The following is a 23,215-nucleotide window of genomic DNA, read 5'->3' as shown; positions in this document are numbered from 1 at the left end:
AGAAGGCAGGCTGGCTCTGAGCATAGTTTGCGATGAGGACGGACTGGACGGCACGGCCCGGCTGCTGCCTGAGCTCTGGGCCCGGCTGCCTTACACTGGTGGGGGGAGGTGAGGGGCATATCAAAGCCATCACGGGCAGTGGTCTGCAACCCAAGGCGCTGCCCCCAGCCCCGCCTCCGGGGCCTCGAGCTCAAGCCTGCCTTCTTCCCAGATGCTCGGCTCCCCCTCAACTCCGTGAGACTCCCCAGTGGCCTTCTGACTCCAATTAACCTCAGTTTCTATTGTGCGAGACGCAGGAAACCTCACCTGTTCACTAACTCTCAAGCTCATTAAGGGCTGACACCAGCTTCTCCTTACCCACCCCGGAAACCTGCTCCTTAAAGAGGGACTATTCTCACACCCCCAGGGACGGTGAAGGAATTTCAGACGTTGTATCAGGTAGAGGGGGTGTGGGGGTCCTCGGAAGCCTCAGCAACAGGGCTCCAATGCCGGGACCCTCACACAGGAAGGCTAACATTGGGAAATGTTCGGGAGACTCAACAAAGAAACAAACACAGCCACCCATTCCCTCCAGATGCCCAGAGACCCAAGGGGTGACAGAATGGGAGGAGGACCGTGGGGGTGGAGTTCAGGGCTGGGAAGGAGCAGTGCCCAGTCAGGTCCCAGGGGGTCCAGGGACACTGCTGCCTGACCTCATGAATCCCAGCTCAGGCCTGGAAGGGGCCTCGGAGAGCCTGCGCTCCAGTCTCCTCACTGACCAAAAGGGAAAGGAAGGCCTTGGCCGTGACTGCACCTGGGAGAGTCACCCATTGGAACCGTGCCCTGGCCGTCAGGTTGTGGCTGGTCTGTGTGTGGCGCTACATAGGGAAACCTTGGGTCAGAGGCCAATGCAGGGCTAATTGCTTGGGGCCGAGGCCAGGTGGCTCCCTGGGGTGGCTGATACGGGTGTGGGTGGGGCAGACATCTTTGAAGCCACAGGGCTGGGTTCCCCAGGATGCTTTCACACCCTCGTATCTGAGAATGCCCCTTGCCAAGAGGGGAAGAAGACAGGGCAGAGTCTACTGTCCTCATTTTAAAAACGAGGAAACAGGCTCGGAGGGGCTAGCAGACACGCTAGACACCCAGCTGGCCCCTTGGGGAGGTCATTGCATTATTCTCTCCTTTCTCCCATAGGGTGAAGGGAGATGGCGGAGGTGTGCCCTCTGGGTCTCCTCCTGGCAACACAATGGCAGGTTTAGGATTCCAGACTCAGCCTTGCCCCCCGGCTTCCCCCTGCCCTTTACCAACTACAATCTGAGACGCCTCAGCATCCCCTCTGCGCTGCCTTCAGCCCCCTGTCCAAAGGCAGAACCGTCCCTGGCAGGAGTGGCCCAGGGCCCCCCGAGCCAGTGGAGGGAGGGGGTGCCTGCAGCCCGCGGCCAGGCCAGGTGGGCCCTCCTCCCTCTCCCGCCCCGTCGCCCCTTGGCCTCTGAACCTGCCACCCCTCCTGCAGCGGCGCTTGTGGACTCGCGGTGCCACCCAGTGAAAATCCCTTTTTACCTTAGTTGGGATGCAAAGGGAGAAGTTTGCCACTAATCTTTCAGTGGAGACACACATATCAAAAACCGCGAGCGAGCTCACAGGGCTTCCCGCCGGGGATTTGCGCGTCTCCTCCTCCCCTCTGCAGAGGCCAAGGCTGACTTTCAAAAAAGGGCATGCGGCCCTTGGCAAATCTCGGGCAGGAAGACTCATTGCTTGTTGGTGCCGGAGGTGGGGGTGTGGGGCTCAGGCCCCCTGGGATTTCCCCAAGGGTTTCTCAAACCCAGAAGGAAATCGGAGTAAAAAATTGAAAATGGGGAGTGTGTCAGAAGGAATGCAGCATGGTTGATTCCTAGCTGTGTCTGCCTGAATATTAAATGCAAATAAGTGCTAATAAGTAGAGTTGGAAAAGCTAATGGAAAAACCATCCTTCCCGGGAGGACGGCTTCGCACAGATGCTCCAGGCAGCTGAGACTCCTGAGTAGTCCCACTTGCTCCTCGCCTTGTCTGGGTAAAGCTGGTATAGACACACTCAAGCCAGTGTAGACGGCTCAGTGGCAGTGCTGGTGAGTTACAGCCTCTTCCCAGCTGTGGAGCTCGGCTCCTCTGGGAATAGGAACTCCTCCTCCCATCTTTTTCCCACTGCTCGGCATGTGTATGTGCATGCACGTGCATTTGCACGCTGGAGTGTGCGTGGCACTGAAGTGGTTTTCTTGACCACCAGGCGTCTGTGACCAGAGTCGCCTGTCCTGCCCAGGCCTGGCTGCAGGCTGGAGGTCTTCAGCGGCCGCCCCACTACCCTGGGGCCAGAACCCTGGGCGGGGTGGGGGGCTAGGGAGCCAGGGGTGGGATGCACAGTGCACTCTGGGCTAGTCAGACAAGCAGCTTTCTGCTCACTTCACCCTCCCCTTCTGTGCCCCCTCATCTTCTGTCCTGCTCTGCTCTGACAGCTTTTGGACGTGGGTTGGATATGGATTCCACTGCCCTTTCTTCCTGACACTTCTGTCCTTCTCCCTTTGATTCAGCTCATCCGATCTGCACCTGACTGAGGCAGAGAAGGGAGATTTCAGCCATATACAAACCACCTCACCCCTGACCACATGAGTAACGCAGCAGCCACTGGAAGTGCCTGGGTCCTGCGTCCTGGGCCTGGACAAGGAGCCCCAACACCCAAGGTATTCCACTTTGTAATCAGAGCCCAGTGCGGATCCTGGCTCTGCTATCTTACAGATCTGTGTGCTCCAGCAGCCAGGTGGCATCCTCAGTTTCCTCACCTGCAAAATGGGGATAATAGCGCCCCTGGGCTGTTGCAAGAAATAAAAGAAGGTCATGCTGGTGTTGCTATGCTTCCGTTTATCTCCTCACCTTTTCTGGTCCTTCTTTGGGTACTCGGCGCTTACCTGGGGCACTAGATAGTCCTTGGGGTGGCTTTGAACAGTCTGAATATACCTCTTGGACTAGCCAGAGCCCTAGTGCTGGAGCTCCAGGCCTTTCTCGGGAGTGGCTCTCCCCAGCCCACTTGGTCACACAAGGGCCATGGTTCCCCAGCTCCATCTGCCCCTTCGGCCAGCCCACTGGAGTCAGACCAATCAGATCAGCCCAGCAGATAACAGGAAGGACAGTGGGACTAGCATCCTTCACTTTATTTTACTGAAGACTTCTTGGCAGGTTAAAAAAAAAAAAAAAGAAAGCAAGAATACTGGGTGTCCCTTCAAGCCTGAGGTGAGTGGTTACAGTTTCTCCTGGATCCTGGGAGCAGCCAGCCTGCCCTTCCTTCCCAGCCATTACCTGCTTGCCTCCTGCTCTTTGCAGGAAGAACCAGGAGGGGACTCCCAGGCCTGGTGCTGGTGCCCGCAGTGCCCTGGGGAGGTGTGGCCGTGACCGGCGTCTCCACGCTATCCACGGGGCTGCAGGGCCTCCGCCACCACCCCTCCTAACTCAGGCAGGTGACCTGATCCGGACTTCACGTGAAACTCTCAAGGGAGATCCTGGGTTATAGGGCAATGTCAGCAGAGTCCAGAGCCCCAGAAATTTCGGAATTAATGCAGACCCCGAGGCCCGAGGCTGCTCAAGGCCGTGGCCTAGAGACTCGCAAAATCTTCCACGGGATCAGTCCTCGGCCTTCCGCGGGCCCCCGCGCCCCTGCATCGCCGGGTCCTGGGCGGGCGCCCCCTCTAGCTGTTCCCACCGCCCGCTCATGAAGCCTGGTCCTTTCTCCGGGGCGGCTCCGGGGTGCCACCCACCGAGACAGGGACGACACTCTGGCCGCGGTCTGGAGCCCAGCGTCAGCCGGGAGTCCCGCTCTCAGAAGAGCCGGGAACGGGCGCGGCCCCTTCCCCACCTCCTCTTCCGCGCGGCCGCCCGACCGCACCCAGCGGCGGCTCCTTCCGAGCTCGGGGCCGCGGGAGCCGCAGAGCTTTCGCGGGGCGCGGCGCCGGTGGGCTTCGGGGAGGGCCGATCCCCTCGCCGGACGGTCCCCGCCGGGTCCGGCCCCCGCGTCGCCGCCACCAGCGCGGGGCGGGGCCGGGCCGGGGGCGGGGCGCCGGGCGGGCGCGGCGCTATTTCCAGCCTCGCCGGAGGCTTCGCTCGCACTTCGCTGGGAGCCTTCCCGGCGCGCGAGCCGGGTCCGCTGGCGGTGCTGGGCGGAGGGAAGACAGCGCAGCGGCGGCGGAGGCCGGGGGCCGACCCGGGCCAGGGGCTGCGGAGGAACGCGCCGCCGCGCCCTGTCCCTCTTGCGCGCTCCCCGGCCGCCGGCCCCAGCCGCTCCCTCACCGCCCGCACCCGGCGCCACTCCGAGACCAGGAGGCACCGGGCCCGAGCCGGAGCGGGGGTCTTCCCTGCCTCCTAGCGTCCCGGAGCGGAGGATCGGCCGTGGAGGACCGCGCCCGGGCTGGGGGCGCTCGCGGCACCGAGAGCGCCGGCTGCGCCAGGTAAGTGCGCCGCGCCCGCCGCCCCACCTGTGTCCTCGCCTTGCTTGGGCTCGTGGTCCATCGGGGTGCCGGGGGAGGGGGTCCTAGGACTGCGCTGCGCGCCGACCTCCGACCCGGCGCGAGGTAGAAGTCGGAAGCCGCGGGCGGAGGTGGGGAGCGCGGGGCTTAGATGCGGCCACACTTTGGGGACCCAGTTGCGGGAACTTTAATTAGACTTTCGCTCCTTGGTTTCACTCGCCGCCCTGGCGTCTGTGAGCTACCGCCCCTCTGGCTCGGTGGGTCCCCAAGGACCCCCACCCCGCTTCCCGGAGCTGGCTTTCCCGCGCGCTCAGGATTGGGACTCCGCGGCGGCTTGTGGCGGGCACCGGCGACCGGGAGGCAGAGGCTGCGTTGGTTGCCTACCAAGCAGCGGGGGTGCTCCCGCCCTCCCTGGCGCGCTCCCAACCCCGCGCCTCTCTGGGGCACCGGCCTGTTTTGTGCTGGAAGCGAATGTGTGCGCGTCAGTGATCGTGCGAAGGTCTTGTGCTTGCGTGTGGCAGGCACGCGGGAGTCGTAGCCCCGGGCTCCTCCGGTGGACAGCGAAAGGACCCGCGTTGCCGCGGGACCAGGCCGAACTCTGGAGGTGGCTGCAACTCCAGCTGCTGGCTTTTGTTCCTGCACACCAGCTCTGGCCGCGCCCCAGGCCGGCAGGGCCAGGCAAAGGCGCGCCCTCGGTTCGCGGCGGTGCTGGCGCCTGGGTCCGAGATGACCCCTCTCCTTTTCCCGGCTCGGGGCTCCTGTCGCCCTGACTTACACTGTACATCCAGTATCCAGGCCCTGCAACCCCGATCCGGCTCGCGCAGCCGCCCCGCAGTGCTCTCGGCTGTGGGGCACTTGCTGCCCAGCTCTGTGTTCTCACCGAGAAGTATGGGGCTCATTCTCGGACTTCCTACCCGCTCCCTATCCCGCAGCCTCCCCAGTATCGGCGGGCTCCGGGTCCCTGGCCGCCTTCCAGCTGGACTCCAGCCTTGACTGGCACTGTTGAGGGGAATGTGCCTCCCGGCCCTCTGTAAGCTGGCTTGGCCAGGATTTGGCTGGGGCAGCAGAGCACGTGGGGCAGGCAGCCAAGCTCAGGGATTTTAGCCGGCTCTGGAGTGGACCCTGGAGGGGACATGAGAGGGGTGAGGAGCAGACTAGTTCCTTTTCCATCTTGGAGATGCTTACAAGCCCTTCTACCAAGCCCACCTTCTTTGGGTAACTCCTCAGATTTGAGTTCACCTTGACCCTTGACCTCCGGGGGAGGGGGAGGGAGGGGGAGGGAAGGGGGGAAGGGGAGAGGACTTCCCCTAAGTCCTGCCCTGGGACAGGGCAGCCTCCTTCCCGGGCTGGAGCGGCCCAGCCCTCTTTAATTTTTCCCAACTCTGATGGCCTCTCCTGCCCATCCTCTGTCGTCCCAAAGGCAAGACAGAGAAGCCACAGGAAGGAGTCGGCACTCTGGTCCCTGCAGGAAACCTTTTAATCAAGACAGTCCACCACAAAAGGCAGGACAGGGTCTGAGATCTTCTGTGTGGTGGGGAGTAGAAGCAAATTCCAGAGTATTCAGCACACTTACCTTGTGAAGTGACCCACAGGAGGTTTCGAAATTCAGATCCTGAAGAGTCCGAGCCTCAATAGGATGATCAATAATCCAATAGCATTTGTACATCCCAAACCTTAAAGTCTGACCCCACGCCATCCCCAGGCCCATTTGTCCTGGGACACACAAATCGCACTGCTCATTTATTTGTTTACTTGGACTCTGACTCTGCGAGAGTGAATTATGCGCCGGAGGTATTGATTTTTTAAAAGACCCCAAATTTAAAAGTCAAGGCTTTCTTAAAGCAAGGTCAAGGATTAATTATTTATATAGAGACATCAATCAGCCAGTGCAGAGGCTCATTTGTAAATTGCCTGAGAGGGCAAAATGAGCATCCTCTGATTTTCCCTGGCTCCGGCTGGGAGAGGCGCTGGCTTGTCTGACCTGGGCTTGGCGTATCTTCTGCTGGACTGGGACTGGAGCGAGATTCCCTGTGACCCAGCCTGCTGTTGGAGATGCCTTTTTTAATCTTGCAGCCAGAATATCACTTGGGAAATTTCAGGCATATTTGCTGTGTTTCCAAAATGAACATTTACTGATTATAGAGTATCAGGGGAATTTCATTTTTTAAACATTTATTCAAATCTCTGTTTATGTAAGTAGTAAGTCCAGGAAAATTCAGTAACTACTTTTTTTGTCATGTGGGTTTTGGGAGGATGTGCCTGGTGGGGTCATCCCAGAATTTGCCTTCAGTCCACTTAAAAGGAGGAAAGTCTGACTCTCCTGATTGGAGACATTGTGCAGGCTGCTTCTCTGCTTCCCCTCCGACTTTGTGCCAGGAGCGGCCTGATAGGCTTTTTGTGGTTGTGCTGATCGAACAGAGGATGGGTGGGTAAAGCTTTTATTGCTGCTAGCTGATGCATCTGGTTGGAGGAAACTGGGATGGGTGCTGGAGTGCTAGTGTGGCTGAGGGGGGCTGCCCACTGGTGGGGGAAGGGGTGGCCCTAGCCAAGTTTCCTGGCAGACTGTTCTGTCTCCTGCCTGCTGCCTGGCCTGGAGTCTGAGACCCTTGCCCTAGCTGTACCTGCTGCTTCCATGATGCTCGGAAAATCTTGAATTGTGCATGGCAGCCACGTTGGAGCAAGGTGGGACAGGGAAAGAACCTGTGGGCAGGAAAGTGGACAGAAGATTATGGCAGCTCCTTAATGAGCACCAGAGGCAATTAGACTCAGTTAACACTGTGTGAAGAATCAGAAGGTAATGAGTTATAAAAAAGAGATTTATGTAGTCCTGGCCCGAGGAGATCAATAGGACCCTGCCGTGGGACAGCAGGAAATTTTAAAAACACAGGGATTGGGGGTGTGTGGTGTTGATGTCCTGGAGCCTCAGGAAATTGCGGGGCAGCCTGTATGGTGCCCGCAATGGGCTCTCTGGGCCTGTCTCTGCACCCACAGCTGGGGCTCGTTTGAGACCAGAGCACCCTTCTCTCCTTTCTGGGAAAAGGCTGCCCCAAAGCAGAGGAAACCCATGGGCTTGGACAGCCACTGAAACCAGGGACAGATAGAGCTACATTAGCTCAGGTGGCAGGGGACGCGGAGACCCTGTCTCATGTCTTATTGGCTGAAGGATGTGTGACCCCTATGGTTGGTAAATCACTGTGGCAGAAGATGAGACCTATAGATTGGTCATGGAAAAAAAAGTTGTGACTTTTACCCTGTATGAAACTTCCTGTCATTTGTGATACAGGGCTGTAGGCTGCGCCTGCTGGACTGGCTCCTGGGTGGTTAGAAATCCACTAAGGCAGCCCAGCCACCGGCAGAATGGGGAAGCCTGTGTTCAGGTGGGTTGACACCAAGGAGAACCCTAATTCTATCCCTAACGACACCTTTTGGGAAGGCAGAGATCTCTGTGTGCAGGTCAGAGATCTCTGCATGCCTGTCCTCCTGGGCCTGGGTCTCAGCACCCCTCTCCCCACCATTCCTGGGAAATCGGTGCTTTTTGTGGCTGGGGACTAAAGGCGAGGCACTCTTTCCCTGCCCAGCCACGGCCAGGGCCAGTCCTGGTGAGCGACACTTTTTTTGAACTAAATTAAAATCGTCAAGGTTGAAACCTGGAGCCAAACAGCTCTCCATCCCACGAACTCCCAGTGCCATCCACACAAGCTTGTTGCATGTATTAGGTGTCAGTCACTGTGCTGGGCTCTGGGGACGTGAGATGAGCGGGACCCAGTGTGGCCCCTGCCCTTGTGCGGTTTGTCGTCTGGTGGGAGAGAGTTGTCCGTCACTGCTTCATCCTGTGCCAGGCAAAGACATTAATAAAAAAGATAACAAATTAGTGCATGATTCTGGGCTGTGACATACACGAAGGGTTGTCTGGCTTGTTATGAGATAGAGTAATCTGACCAGGCCTGCAGGGTCAGGAGGACCTCCCAGAGGAGGTGCCCGCCCGAGCTGAGAGCAGCAGGAGCTGGAGCTGGAGCTGAGCTGAGGGGGGCAGGGAGGGAGAGTTCCGGCAGGGGCAGGAGCTCTGCAGAGATCAGGGGTCCTCCCACCTAATGTGGAGCGAGAGACGGGAGCTGGAGGGGCGGTGGGGGGCTGCGGGAAGGCCCTGTGGCCAGCACAGTGGAGGGGAGAGGGTGGCTGGAGAGACGCAGGTGGAGTCCCAGCTGGGTGGGGCTGTGGAGGCCCGGAGGGATTTGGGACTTGATCCTACAAGCTGCTGCAGAGGAAGGAGACCAGTAAGGAGGGAGCTACATTAGCTCAGGCAGCAGGGGGCGCACGCAGATGGACACAAATCCCACGGGATTTGGTGCTGGATAAGGTGAGGGTGGGTGGGGCTGTGATTTATGGAGTGCCACTGGGGAGCTGTCTGTTTCCAGAGACACAGTCCCCCAACCACCCCCTGGACAAAGAGCCCCAACCTCCCGTGCATTCTGGTTGGGCTACATCCTCCAAAGACTAGGGTGCTGGGTGGGGGGCTACTTGGGTGGTCCTGCCCTGCTCCCCCCGCCCACCTGGCCAACCCCCTTCAAGCCTCCTTTCCAGCCCTTGGACCTTCTGCTGCCTTTCTCCGTGGGTTCACCGTTTAGCCCTAGCACGCGGCAGGCACTCAGTGCACCCTGGTGAGGGCAGGTGGCACGGGGCCACACCTTTGGTCCCTTCCTCCTTTTTGCTTCCACCTCCCAGCTGGGCCGGGCTCGTTCAGGGCGACCTTCCTCGGGGGAGTGGAGCGAGGTGCTGCCTCCTGCTTACTCCTTTCTGGCCTGGGCCCTGGGGCCCTCAGCCCCCTTCACGCTGGCTGCTTGCCCCAACCCTGACACCCACTGTCCCCTGGGCTGGTTGCCCACAGGGCCTGCTGGGCAGATACAGCCTGGCCTATGTTTCGTCCACCTGCGATTCACCTGGCTCTGTCCTGACAGCTGGCAAGTGCCTGCCCAGAGAGAACTACCTAGTGCCCTTCCCCTCCCATGGGAGCCAGTCTGTCCCTCTGCCCTCTGCGAGGAGCTCTGCCCAGGGCTCTGAGCTCCCAAACTCTCTCGGGGGTTGGGGAGTCTCCCTGTGGCTGTCTGCAGCTCAGCTCAGACCCCGGCTCCCCGTGCACATCGCTGGGTCCACCAGGCTCTGTCTCCCAGAGCTGGGCTGGGAGTGGTGTGGTAGATCTGTGAATCACCCCACTTCTGTTGTGCCCACGCTGCTGGCTGTGGGCCCCAAGCCAAGTGGCCGCTGAGCTGCAGGCAACAGCCCAGGTCGCTGTCACCTTGTCCTCACTCTGCCTGGGCCTGAGCCAGCTCCTCCCTGGCTATGGCCAGATTTGGGGATGGGAGGGACGAGAGCCAAGGAGAGGATTCTAGGAGGCACAGATGTACCTCTCGGCCCCCCCAGGCCTCTCTGCCTGGTGAGGGGCGGTCTTGCCAGACTGGCCTTGCTGGTCTGGGCTGGTCCTTCGGTTCTGGCTGCTGCCTTTGTCACTGTGACCCCCAATGCCCTCTGGGCATGGCCAGATGCTCATCAGTGGGAAGATAGGATGGGAGAGCCCCTCCGTCAACAGCCCCTCGCCAGGCACAGTCTGAATCACACTTGGCAGGCAAGTCATCCCCACTTTCGAGGCTGCCTCTTCTTAGGGGCTGACTCATCTGGGACCCTCATCCGGCCCTGAGAGGCTGGAACTTTCTTCCTGTGCTTGAAGGGAGTGACCAGGCACCCAGCCAATGATGACAGGTCCTTCCAAGCGCAGGACCTCGAACCTGGCCCTGGGGACGGGGTACGGACACAAATGGGTCACACTGCTGGAGCAAGTCCTGCTTTCTTCTGACTGTGTTGGCCATAAGGAGCTCAGCCTGGAGAAGGGGCTCAGTGACTGTTTGGAGGCAGAGTGAGCTAAACCGTGCAGTCTCTCCACACTGGTTGAGCCTAGGATATGAGCACTAGAACCTTCCTTCATTTAGTCAGGGCCTGCCTACTCTCTGGCATTGGCATCTCAGTTCAGGTCAGGCCCTGGCTTTGCTCAGACATTGGCATAGTCCCGAGCTGGGGTAGTTGAGCCCAGAGTGTGATGCAAGGCACTCTGTCCTTACTGGGTGAATCCAGTTCATGATTCAGACTCTCTGTCTACACTGGTTGAGACAGTGGGTGATGCAACCAGCCTCTGGCTTGCTGAGGCCAGTGTTCTGGGCTCCTTCCGACATCTTTTTCTTTTCATGTGTGCGCCTCTCTTCCAGGAATACTCTTTCCTACCCCCTTTCCTATACACATCTGGGTCCAACTTGAGTGCTACTTCTTCTGAGTTTTCCTTGACGTCTCCCTCAGCTTTCCCCACATCTTATTTGGATCTTTTTGGCAGAGGCTGCTGCAGGGCTGGGCATGGCATAGGATGTGGGGGCCTCTGGTCAAGCCTTGCAACCCGACCTGGGTGCCCCCTGCCCACTATCGTCATGTTTGGGGAGTGAAGTCTGCCAACTGGTCCAGAGGCTGCCCGCTCTCAGCTGGTCAGTGCCACCCCTGTGCCTGCACAGCAGCTGCCCACATGCCTTTTTTCTCACAAAAATCATTTAGCACGGATTATTGCCTTGGTGTGCATGGTAAATTGCATTTTTCCAACGTGGGTCCATCTTGCTCTTTTCCGCTCAAGTTTTGGGTCTCCATTTCCACTGTTGTTATCTAAACTCAGGAAGGTTGGCCTCATCTGCAAATTTAACTTCAAGACCGTTCATCCCATGAAAGCACAGTCTATGCCTATTCAATTCTTCTGAGTTCTCTCTTCCATGAATTCAAGTGTCAGTGGACAGCCCTGCCAACCGGCTGTACCCCCACTGCACCCCCTGAAGCTGCCTCTGGGATGTGATAGAAGCCAGCGCCTGGCAGCAGCCTGCCTCGGTTCAAATCCCAGCTTCACTGCCTGGCTGCTGTGTGAGCTGGGGACTCAGTTTCCCCATCTTTGCGATGAGGATAACAATGGAACCCACCTCATGGAGCCCTCATGCCCACAGTAAATGGCAGCCCTATTATTATTATTATTATTGCCAACCCCCTGTGTTTGGCTTCTTAGCCAAGGCCCAGTTCCTCTCCATCTCAGATGCAGGGATTCATGTTGGCAAGGGCCATGTTTTTGACAAAGGCTTGGGGGCAGGTGGCCAGTTCCTGCTTTCCCTAAATAGTTTCCCGTTGATAACTGCCTCCCTGTCCTGCATTCACTACAGGACATTTTAAACTTTTAATTCTAAGTACAACACGCATACCGAAAAGTGCACGGATCATCCCAGAATATCCACCAACCAAACACACCTGTGAACTGAGCACCCATAGTCCCCCCACCAGGGGAATTCTGATCCTACTTCTAATGCCACAGATGGTTGTCCTTGTTCTAAACCTGATGTAAGTGGAAACAGACTGCAGGCACACCTTTGTATCTTATCATCATGTTTGTGAAATTCATCCACATTGGCGTGAGTAGTTGTAGCTTTCTCATTCTTTTTAATGTACAAGATTCCGTTATGCGAATGCACCCCACTTTCTCATTTCCCCTGTTGATGGGCATTCGGGTCGTTTAGAGTTTGGAGCTCTTATGAACAGTATGGCCAAGCACTTCCTTGCGTGTTTGTCCCGGGCATTTGCATGCATTTCTGGCAGGTGCGTATGGAGGAGAGAGTCGCTGGCTCCCGGGCTGTGCATATGTTCATCTTTTGTGGGGACAGCCAAGAGTGTTCTCCACTGGTTGTACTAATTCATCCCCCACCAGTTCAGATGGAGCGTTCCAGTTGCTCCACACCCTTCCCAACACTCTGCGTTTCAGTCTTGTTCCTTTTAGCCATTGTGACTATGTAGACATATCACATTGTGGTTTTCATTTTATTTCCCATATGACTAATGCAGTGTTTTGTTTTTTTGTTTGTTTTTTTTTTTTTTGCCAAGGGTATTTTGAACTGGAGAATATTATTCAACAAATTTAAAAATTCACTTCTATGCCCTTGAAAGTCTGCAGGTGCTTGTGATACCTTCTTCTGGGTGGGTTTGAATCTGCTGTGCTGGAAGGTGAGGGACAGGCTCGACGGACATTTCTCTGGGTGAGGCTGGGGATCAGGCCACCTGCAGCAGAATCACCTGGAGAGCTGGTCAGAGATGTAGACGCTGGGCCTCACCCTGGTCTCCCAAATCACCAGAGAGCACCATGACCTTTTGATGTCTCTGGGGCTCGACAAGTAGGATATTTAGATGTCTTTCTTTTCCTTCACGAATTTCACAAGCATCGAGGCTGCCCTGTCTGTCGTGTTCACTGCTGTATCCCCAGCACCTTGAACAGGTGCTGGTGCGGCAGAGTGGGGCTCCACAAATTCTTACTGGGATCACATGGTGAAGGACCATCCATTGGCTTCTTTCTCTTCTCCCATCCCGGCTGACCGGACTGGGATTTGTTCGTGACTGGTGGGGAGGGTTCTGGAAGTCGGGCTTTCAGTCCCTGCGAGGTGTCCCGTGCTGGTACCCTGTTCCCCAGAAGGCCCTCACCCCTTTCCAAAGCCAGCTGCCTGGGGGCCTCCAGCAGCCACACTCAGCTCCTGTTTCCTCATCCCAGTGCTCTTGGCGCTGGCCGTGTAGGTTGGGCGTGACCTCATTCCTGATGGGTTTATCTATTTGTTGGGTCCCTCTGGAAAAGCCTGAAGCCCCTCCTGAGTTGCAGCACCTCGCCCCTGCTCCATGCAGCCTCCCCAGCTTGTTCAACACCACCTTTTCACAGATGACATACCCCCTGGTCAAGGGAAGGCAAAGGGGCCACGTCTATTTTCCCAACTGATCCAATCCTGCCCCATCACCATTTCAGTGGGAGCCACCATAAAACCTGCTTTCTTTTAGGGTGGCTAGTCCCCCTTCTCCTTAAGTCTGACACAGTTACTTGGGAAGCAGCACAGCCTGGGAGATGAGAGCTCTGAGTTAGACCCTGCGAGTTCAAATCGAGGCTCTGCTCTGTGTGTGGGTTCGAGACCCAGGGATTGTCCCGAGGGGAGAGAGACAGATTCACACACACCTCTCATGCCACAGTGGGGTTGGAGAGGGAGAGCAAGGGAATCTGGCTGGGGCGAGAGGGTTCCTGGAGGAAGGGGGCCTAAGCTGGCCCTCGAAAGACAGGGAGGGGGCAGCCAACAATTCTTGGACTGCTCAGTATGAGCCCTGCCCCTGATGGTCAGTAGCGTGAAGTCCAAAGAGGAGGAGTTTCACCGAGCACCTGGAGACCACTCTCTAGTTGAGCCAGCCCACAAGGGCATGGAGCAGTGATCAGGGTTTGATGAAGAGATATGGAAGGCTTCCTGGAGGAGGCAGGCTTGGGGCTGCATGTCAAAGGCCAGGGGCGAGAACTTGACCCCTGTGCAAGCAGAAATTTTCTCCAAGCTTTGGGACCATGGGGCAGGGGCAGTGTGAGCAAAACACCCATCACTAAACTAGGGCAGCAAACAAATCCATGACACACACATTGTTTCTGTGGTGTGTGTGGAGGCGGGCCCGTAAAGACGGAAAAGCTAAAAGCAGTATGGGAAAAACAACACCTTTTTTTTTTTTTTTTTGTAGAAAGGCAGATTAGAAAGGTTTATTCTCTTCTGTGATAACTAATATGAGAGGTTTATCAAAGTTTTTTTAAAAAGCCCTGACACTTTCTCCAAAATTGATTTGAAGACGTGGCAGATTTGAGGAATCATTCAGTAACGTTTATGGGTCGATGCTAATACGATGCAGCAGATCTGTGCATCGCGCCAATTTACTGCCAAACCAACATTAAGCACGGACCTTTCGAGCAAGGTTTATGGGCGGACAGCTCATAAAGATGCATGCTTTACAAGTGTTCTTCTCTTAGGATGCGGACCAGTAAATGTTTATCAAAACCCACCTAAATCGCCTTGGCTGTTTAATCGTAAACAATCTCTGGGAACTTCAGGCCTGGATCCCACACAGTATTTCTCGTCTCAGTGGACAGGCACAGGGAGTCTTTGTCTCTAGTAGACATGGGCGGAGGTGGGAGAAGGAGCCTTAAGGGATGGAGATGTGGCCAGGGACCATTTTGGAAATGTTGGTCTCCTGTATCTCCCAAATCAGTGTCTCCTCCGGGATCCTGAGGGCTTTCTGTCTCCAAGGGCTCCCTAAAGGGAGTCAAAACCTGAACCTAAACGAGACCCTCTACTCCAAGGAAATACACTTCCTGCTTTGTTTTTGATTCATGGGTTGACGCCTGATGGATCATCGCCGAGTGTCTGTAAGGCATTCTCCTCATCCAAATACCATATCAGAAGCCTCGTCGGTTAGGTCATCACCAGAGCTTTGTTTTGCACGTTAGAAAGTGTTTAACAATAAAAATTATCAAAACTCCTGTCTTTCATCACTGAAAAATGCAGCTAAGATTCTCTGCAAAGGAAAAGAGGACTTGGCGGTATCATTCTATTGTCTATACCCCTCTAATCCTCCTGCTTTCCTGATCCCAGGTTTAATTACCCGGGTATAAATGAAGAAGGGGGTGGGGGGTCGGAGGGAGGGGGAACGCGTACGGCCCGCTGTCAGCGCAGGGCCTCGTGGGCTTTCGCAAGGGGAAATTTGATCCTGGGCAAATGTCAAGGCGTTTTTGAAATCTGTGTTATGATATCAGCTCATCTCCAGCGTAGGGCTTCATCAGGGTTTCATAAATATTGTATGGGGCTCCCTCACCGCCATCTCGGCCAGCTGGAGAATGCAGCAGCCCCCTCCCACCCCTCCGGTGCCTGCCCACCCACCCTCTCGCAATGGCAATCTATTGCAGAGTTGTCAGGAAAAGCCGATTGGTGATATTTCAATCACACTGTTCCTGTAGCAGATTCCATTCAAATTCCGTAGGAAAAGGAGTTAAGGTTTCACCGCTGGGAGGATGATATGCTAAATGTAGCTTCCTGGGGCCCTGGCAGCTGTCCAGGACTTTGTGATTTATAGTTCTCCTTCCTGGTTCTCCCAGTGACCTTGGACCTTCAAGACTGCTGGATTTCTTAGACTCGCACATTGCCCTCCATCCCTTTGTGAGGTTGGGAGAGCGCTCCCCCGGCGAGCGCTTGCAGCACCCATCTGGCTGGAGCTGGAGAGAAAGGATGCAAACAGGGGCACCCAGAGAGCACGTGGCAGGTAATTGGAAGATTGCTTGTTGCTGCTGACCTTTCCTCTACAATTTATGTGAGCCACGAAGCAGCCAAATATTGTGCTTAAAGGTGGCTTCCAGGTGACAGGCTCCTCTCTCCAGCCCCAGCACCCAGCAGGTAATTCTTGGAAAAGAAGGGGGAGGGACAATGTGCAATTACATTCATCAGCTATTTTTGGTTGAGGAATAAACAAAATGGTCCAAACTGCTGCTGTTACAGATTCTAGCAGAAGAGTGGCGTGTAGGAAAGATTAATGTACAATTAAAACCCGTGTACGAGTAAATTACAGGGTGACAGCCGTCTAATGCAAACACCGCAGACGTGTAATTAAGAGGGGTTTCGGGCTCTTGAGGATGAAAATTTGCTGAGGAAAGTGCCAGGAGCTGTGTGTGGAGCCGGAAGGGCAGGGACACGAGCTGAGACAGCGTGGGGGGTGGGGGGCGGAGGTGGGACAGGGGGCCCCCCTACACAGCCTTGGGGGAACGTCTGGGACGAGATAGGAGCCAGAGCTCCTTGAGTGGCCCTCAGCATCTGTCGGTTCTTGTTTCAAGTTTCCAGCCCTTTCAGGAGCCGCTGCCCAGCCCTGGTGTCCCCACTCACCTTGAGCCCATGGACAGCATTTTTTTTTTTTTAATTTTAATTTTTATTCTAGTAACATATAGGCAACCTAAAATTTCCCCTTTCGACCACATTCAAATCTATTATTCAGTGCCGTTAATTACGTTCACGATGTTGTACCACCATCGCTACCACCCTGCATGTCTTTTTAATGTTTTTAATTTCTCCAGCTTTGTCAGCTTTTTAAGGACTATGTTACATTATGTGGAAATTGGATGCTAACAAGATTTGTATGAATAAATTAGACTCTTAACTTTTTGTGTTATTACAAAATTGAAATGGATTCTAATGACAGAATTAATGTTCTGTTTCAAATAAATGACGGGGATGTGACTGAGTTTCTAGCACTCTCCGCTCATTCCCAGCCCTGCCTCTGTGGCCTTGCCTAGGAAGTGTCCCCGTGGGAGAGGGTTCTTGGGAACCCCCGTCTCTCAGTGTCCTTTGTGCGTTCAGGCTGGCCCTGCTCCCCTACAACGTGCCCCGATAACTCCCGGGTACAGAGCGCACCTGGAGGTGCTCAGCTCAGACCTTCTTCACAGCCCAGGCCCATCCGGGCTGCTGGGAGTGTCCGCTCCTGGCCTCCCAGCGGTGCCCCCCACGAAAACTGACTGCCCCTGGCCTTGGGGAAACTCCTCACCCAAAGCTGTGTCCACCCTTCAGCCAAGGGCTGGCTAATGTGGGGGTGCAAAGGCCCCACCCCCGTGCCTCAATTTGGGCCACTCTGGAGGACTGTCCCAGTTCCCGAGCACCCTATGGGACCGGCTTCCCCTCTGTCCGCTCCTGCCCTCCTCACTTCCTTATGGGGGGTCTCTCCCCGGAGCCCTCAGTATTAGCCTTCTGTCCCCAAGGCTCCACCTGGGAGTTTCTAGAAAACCATCCCAAGGCCCAGCTCTGAGGGATTTCCGTGTTCCTAAGTCGGTTGTCCACTAAGGTATTCCTCTCTTGGCATCAGAGCCGCCCAGGCTCAGGATTGTTCTTTCTGCTCCGTGTTCCTTTCTTGAATCCAGGGATGAGGTGCTGACTGGGTGCTTGGCCTCAGTCCGGGTGCCCCTGGGCAGGGTGAGCAGTAGGAGGGACAGAGGATTCCCCCGTGACCCCTCCGCTCCCTGGCTCTGGGTGGCAGCCGGCTTGGAGGGATTTTCTGCAAAGGAAACCCTGGTGTCCCAAAGGGGCAGCGCAGAGAAGGGCTGGGGGTGTTGGGATGTGGGCAGTGGTTATCATGGCTGGGGGTGGGAGGGAAGAGGGGACCTGGTACCCAGCCACTCTCGCTCACTGGTAATGTGGGGAGAGAGAGCTTCATCAACCTGGGAGTCCTGGGACACGGGCCCCTCCATGGGACTTGGCTCCAGCTGTCAGTGCAGCGAGGGACAGTACCCAGGGGGCCAGGTGTCCCCAATCTTCAAGACCAGGTAGGTTTTTGTATGCCGTTTCTTCCCTTCTAAATTCTGGAGACTAATTCAAAATCTAAAACCAAAGCCCTATGCTGAACAAAGAAAATAGGTCTCTGGGCTGCGTTTCAGTCTGGGCTTGAGGAATTTGGAACCTGCATTGACTGGATGGACAGAGCCCTGGGAAGGGACAGCAGTGGCCAAGACCACAGGCCACGGCTGCAGAGCTGCCTGGCTGTGGTCTTTGTCCCAGGACCTCCCCATCTGCTGGGAAGGGGACGAGAACTCATTTCTGGGGCTTCTTGTATCCGGAGCGCCAGGCTGCTGGTGGGACACTGAGAGAGGCTCTGTCCTGGCCAGCCCAGCCCTGCCCAACCAGGGCACATGGGCAGCAGAGGGGACTGACCCTCACCCCCATCCCCATATCTGAGGGACCTCACCTCGGCAACCTGCCTCCGCCTTCTCAAGTCTTAGAAATTCCCTGCAGAAATGCCTCAGAAAGAGCAAGAAGAAGATAATAAAAGTCTTACTACCCAGTGCAGCCTCCTGGATCTGTAACATTGTTACCAGGAGGAGATGTTTTATGTTTGTATCATTTTGTATACATAAACTCATAAATTATATTCAGTTTATAAAAATGCAATTATCTTTATGCATACCGCATCTAACCTGTTTAATCACTTTATGTTCCATGAATGCCTTTCTATGGTAATGGATCTGTTTTCCATCCTACTTTTGACACCTGCACAGCATTCTTTCATATGAATTTATCATAATTTATACAACCAGTTCCCTGTTTGACATTTTGGTGGTTTTCATTTTTGTTTTCAATTTTAAAGAATGTTGAAGTGAGCATTCTTGCTGTGTACCCTTGTGTAATTTCAGGATAAATTCCTAGAAGTGGAATTATTGGCTCAAAGGATATGCATGGTATAAGGTTTTTAATATATCTCAACAAATCACCTTCCAGAAAGATCCTACCTACTTTTATACCAGTGGCGCACAAGCATGCCTTTTTTTTCTCATATGTACACCAGCTCTGGGAATCTTTGTTTTCTTAATCCTTGTCAATCTAATATATGAAGGAGGGGCATGTTTGTTGCTTTTTAAAATAACTTTTATTTTTATCAAAGTAATACATGTATGCAGCTTAAATAGGCATAATAATAAAAGACATGATAAACCCGACAGTCCCCTGGCTCACCCACTTCTCCCAGTCCTGCTCCATGAGACAGTCGCCTCTGACTCTTCAAGCTATTACCCCAAGGATGTGTTAATACCTCCGTATTTCTTAATAACATGCATAGACTCTTGTAAAATGGCCAGACAATTGTTCCAGCATCATTTATTGTGCAGTCACTCTTTGCTTACTGATTTTTTTAGCTGCCAACATTCTCATTTGCTAGATTCTGGTATTTTCTTGCAGCTATTCTAGCCTTTTCTGTCCTAGTCTATCTGTCTTATCTGGTACCAGAACCCACAATTTTAATTGTTGTATCTTGTGATCACATTTTCAATATCTTAGAGGGCAAATCCCCTTTCATTATTATTCTTGAGTGGTATCACATTTTTATTCTTACAAGGCACCTTAGAAATATTGGGTCAAGTTTCAAATAATTTCCAATAGAGGTATGTATTGGAATTGTGTTTCATTTACAGATAAATTGGGAAAAATTAGAGATAAGTAGACTTCTTTACTGTATTTATTATAGATTACCATATGGAGCCTCTGATCCATTTATTCAACAAATCCTGTTGTGCCAGGCCCTGTTGTAGGCATTGGGGATACATCAAGGAACAAGGCAGGGGAGGATCCAACCCCAATGGAGCCAGATGACAAACACTAAATATAATTAATTAGTCAATTACGTCCTGTTAGAAATGGGAGGTGCTTTGAAAAGCCAGAGTAGGGGAAAGGAGATTGCATGTGTGGGGTGGGGGAGGAGAGGACAGGTTGAAGAAACGGAGAAGGTGAGATTTGAGGGACATGAGGGAGTCAGCATATGCGTCTCAATCTCTGGGGAATTGTGCCCCCCCCCCAGGGGAATTAGCATTGTTTGGACACATTTATGATTGTTATAACTTGGTGGTGGGGGGCTCTGGTGGTGTTACGGTTTGCTAATGATGCTGTTTTGCAAGATACCAGAAATGGATTGGCTTTTATAAAGGGGGTTTGTTTGGTTTCAAAGTTACTGTCTGAAGGCCATGGAAATGTCCAGATGAAAGCATCAACACAAGTATACCTTCACCGAAGGAAGGCCAGTGACAGCTGGAAAATTTCTGTTAGCTAGGAAGGCAAGTGGCTGGTGTCTGCTGATCCCAGGTTGTGTTCCAGCTACATCTTCAGCTCCTCTGCATTCTTCCAAGTGTCTCTCCTGGCTGCAGCACCTCCTTCTGTCTGTGAACAATTTTATAGGACTCCAGTGATTCAATTAAGACCCACCCTGAATGGGTTGGGTAACGCCTCCATGGAAATTATCCAATCAAAAGTCTTGCCCACAGTTGATTGAATCACATCTCCATGGAAACACTCAATCGAAGGATTCCAACCTCATCAACACCAATACGTCTGCCCCCACAAGACTGCATCAAAGAATATGGCGTTTTGGGGGATGTAATACATTCAAACCAGCACAGGTAGGTAGAGGCCGGGGATGCTGCTAGACATCCTGCAGTGCACAGGACATTCCCGACAGCAAAGAAGTATCTGGTCCACGATGTCAATAGTGCAGAGCACCTGATCACCCACCTAGTGAAAGGTGCTAAGGCCAGGGTGTGCTGGGCAAGTTCGAGGAACAGCAAAGAGGCTGGAGCAGAGATGATGGAGTAGAGCCACGGGAGATGACATCACTGAGGTGCATGAAGGAGGGGGGCAGGTAGATGGTTTGGACCTTGCAGGGCAGGGTAAGGAATTTGACTTTACCCCAGGTGAGGTGGGGGAGCCTCCACAGGATTTTGAACAGAAGGACTACAGTGATTGAAATTGTGTTTTGAAAAGATCACCCTTTTATTGGTGACATGAATGGGGACAAAGAGAGCTGGCAGTGAGACTTGATGTCTGGGCCAAGAGAATAGCAGTGAAAGTGGAGAGAATGGGTCAGATTCCAGAAGCATTTTGAAGGCAGAGCCAACAGGGCTTCCTGATGAATTAGATGGGGTGTGGAGGAAAGAAAGCTCTCGGTCTGAGCAACTAGAAGGATCAAGTTGTCCACGACTGAGATAGAAAAGACAGAGGGTGGAGCAGATGTTGGAGGGCATCTAGACCCAACCTTCAGTTAAGGACATACTGTGTTTGAGATGTATAATACATTTCCAACTGCAGATGTTGAATATTCAGTTGGACATATGAGTCTGGGATTATGGAGAGAGTTCAGAGCTGGAAATATAAGTTTGGAAATTGTCCACCTAGAGATGGTTTTTAAAGCCATAAGATTTATTGGGGTCAGGAGAGGACCGATATCTGAGCCCTGGAATGTTCCAACATAAAGAAGTCAGAGTGATGAAGAGAGGCCAACAAAAGAGGCCAAGAAGTGACTGGTGATGTAGAAAGAAACCAGGAGAGTGTTGTATCCTGGAAGCCAGGTAGAGAAAGTACATCATGGAGGAGCGTGTGGTCTCCTATGTCAAATGCTGATGGCAGGTCGGGGAGGACCAGGACTGAGGGCTGAGCAGTGGACTCAGCAGTGTGCTCCAGGCAAGAACGGCTTTGGTGGAGTGGTGGGAAAAGGGTCTGATGTAAGTGGATTTATGAGAGACTGGGAAGAGGTTAATTGGAGATTGTGAATATGGGTAACTCAAGGAGTTGTGCTGCAAAGGAGAGCTAAGAAATGGGTGTTGAGAGAAGAGGGTTTGAGAGGTTCTTTTTTTTTTTTTCCTACCAAGAGGGAAATAACAGTATATTTGCTTATTGTATATTAACATATATGTTTATGTTGTATATATATTTGTATATTATGTTATTATATATTATAACAAATATTTATATATAATAAATATATATTGTATATTGTATATAATATAATATATTATAAATATATATTTATTATATAAAAATAATATATATTATTATATTATATTATTTGTTTATATAAAATGTGGAAAATTGAAGTAGGAGAAAGGAGGATTGCTGGGGCAAAGTCCATGAGAAGGTGAGAGAGCATTGGAGCGGGTGGAAGTAGAGGGATTGGTAAAAGCTGGGAAGGCAGAACAGTGGGTGCAGGTAAAATTGTTGGAATCTGGAAGTTCTCTTTCTCTCAACAGCTTTATTAAGATATAATCCTATACTATGCCATTCAGTCATTTAAAGTGTACAATTCCATGGTTTTTAGTACATTCACAGAGTTGCACAATCCTCACCGCAGTCAATCCCATAACATTTTCATCACCCCCATAAGAAACCCTACACCAATTAGCAGTCACTCCCCATTCCTACCTTCCCAGTCCTAGGCAACCATTGATCTGCTTTCTGTCTCTACAAGTGTTTTGTTCTAGACACTTCATATAAATGGAACCATACAATATGTGGTTTATCATGTCCTGCTTCTTTCACTTAGCATATTGTTTTTAAGGTTCATTAATGTTGTAGTATGAGTCAGTAGTTCAATCTTTTTATGCCTGAAAAATACTTCTGACTATACCACATTTTACTTGAATCTGTTCATCAGTTGATGGACATTTAGGTTGTCTCTGCCCATTGGCTACTGTGAATAGTGCTACTATGAACATTGATGTACAAGGTGATTGTGGACATATGTTTTCAGTTCTCTTGGGTATATACCTAGGAGTGAAATTGCTGGGTCATTTGGCACCTCTTTGCTTAACATTCTGAGGAAATACCAGACTATAGTTCCAAAGCAGCTGCTCCATTTTACATCCCCACCAACCATGTATGAGAGTTCTAACTTCTCCATATCCTTGCCAATACTTGTTATTGTCTTTTTTATTATAGCCATCCTAGTGGGTGTGAAGTAGTATCTCATGTGGTTTTGACTTGCATTTCCCTATTGACTATGATGTCGAACAACTTTTCACGTGCTTATTGGCCATTTGCATATCTTTGGAGAAATGCGTATTCAAAGCCTTTGCTCATTTTTAAATTGGATTGTTTGTCTTTTTATTATTGCGCTGTAAGTGTTCTTTATGTATTCTGGACCTAAGTTTCTTATAGGATATACGCTTAACAAGTAGTTTCTTCCTTTTTGTGGGTTGTCTTTTCACTTTCTTGATGCTGTCATTTGCAGCACAAAAGTTTTTAGTTTTTTATTTTTTTCTTTGGTTGCTTGTGCTTTTGGTATTGTGTCTAAGAAGGCCTTGCCTTGCTCAAGATTATGAACATTTATTTCTATGTTTTCTTCAAAGAGTTTTAAAGTTTAGCCCTTACATTTAGGTCTGTGGTCCATTTGGAGTTAATTTTTGTACGAGTAAGATAGGGGTCCAAATTCATTCTTTGGCATGTGGCTATCCAGTTGCCCCAGTGCTATTTGTTGAAAAATTGTCTTGGCATCCTTGTTGAAAATCAATTGATCATAACTGTTTAAGGATTTATTTATGGACCCTGGAAGTTCTCTTT

At 52.6% G+C, this 23,215-nt stretch overlaps 1 protein-coding gene across 2 annotated transcripts in view; it reads left to right on the top strand.

Annotated features, from left to right (window-relative positions):
- Positions 1-4,248: 4,248 nt before the first annotated feature.
- CHST8 (carbohydrate sulfotransferase 8) overlaps positions 4,249-23,215 on the top strand; it is a 142,549-nt gene continuing 123,582 nt past the window's right edge. For both annotated transcript variants that reach the window (XM_037819885.1, XM_037819884.1), the window contains exon 1: positions 4,249-4,448. The gene's annotated coding sequence lies outside the window, so the exon portion shown is untranslated. The remainder of the gene's footprint in view (positions 4,449-23,215) is intronic.

This window comes from Choloepus didactylus, chromosome 27 (assembly GCF_015220235.1).
Source record: "Choloepus didactylus isolate mChoDid1 chromosome 27, mChoDid1.pri, whole genome shotgun sequence".
Taxonomy (NCBI): domain Eukaryota; kingdom Metazoa; phylum Chordata; class Mammalia; order Pilosa; family Megalonychidae; genus Choloepus; species Choloepus didactylus.
This window is presented reverse-complemented; position numbering and strand designations above follow the sequence as displayed.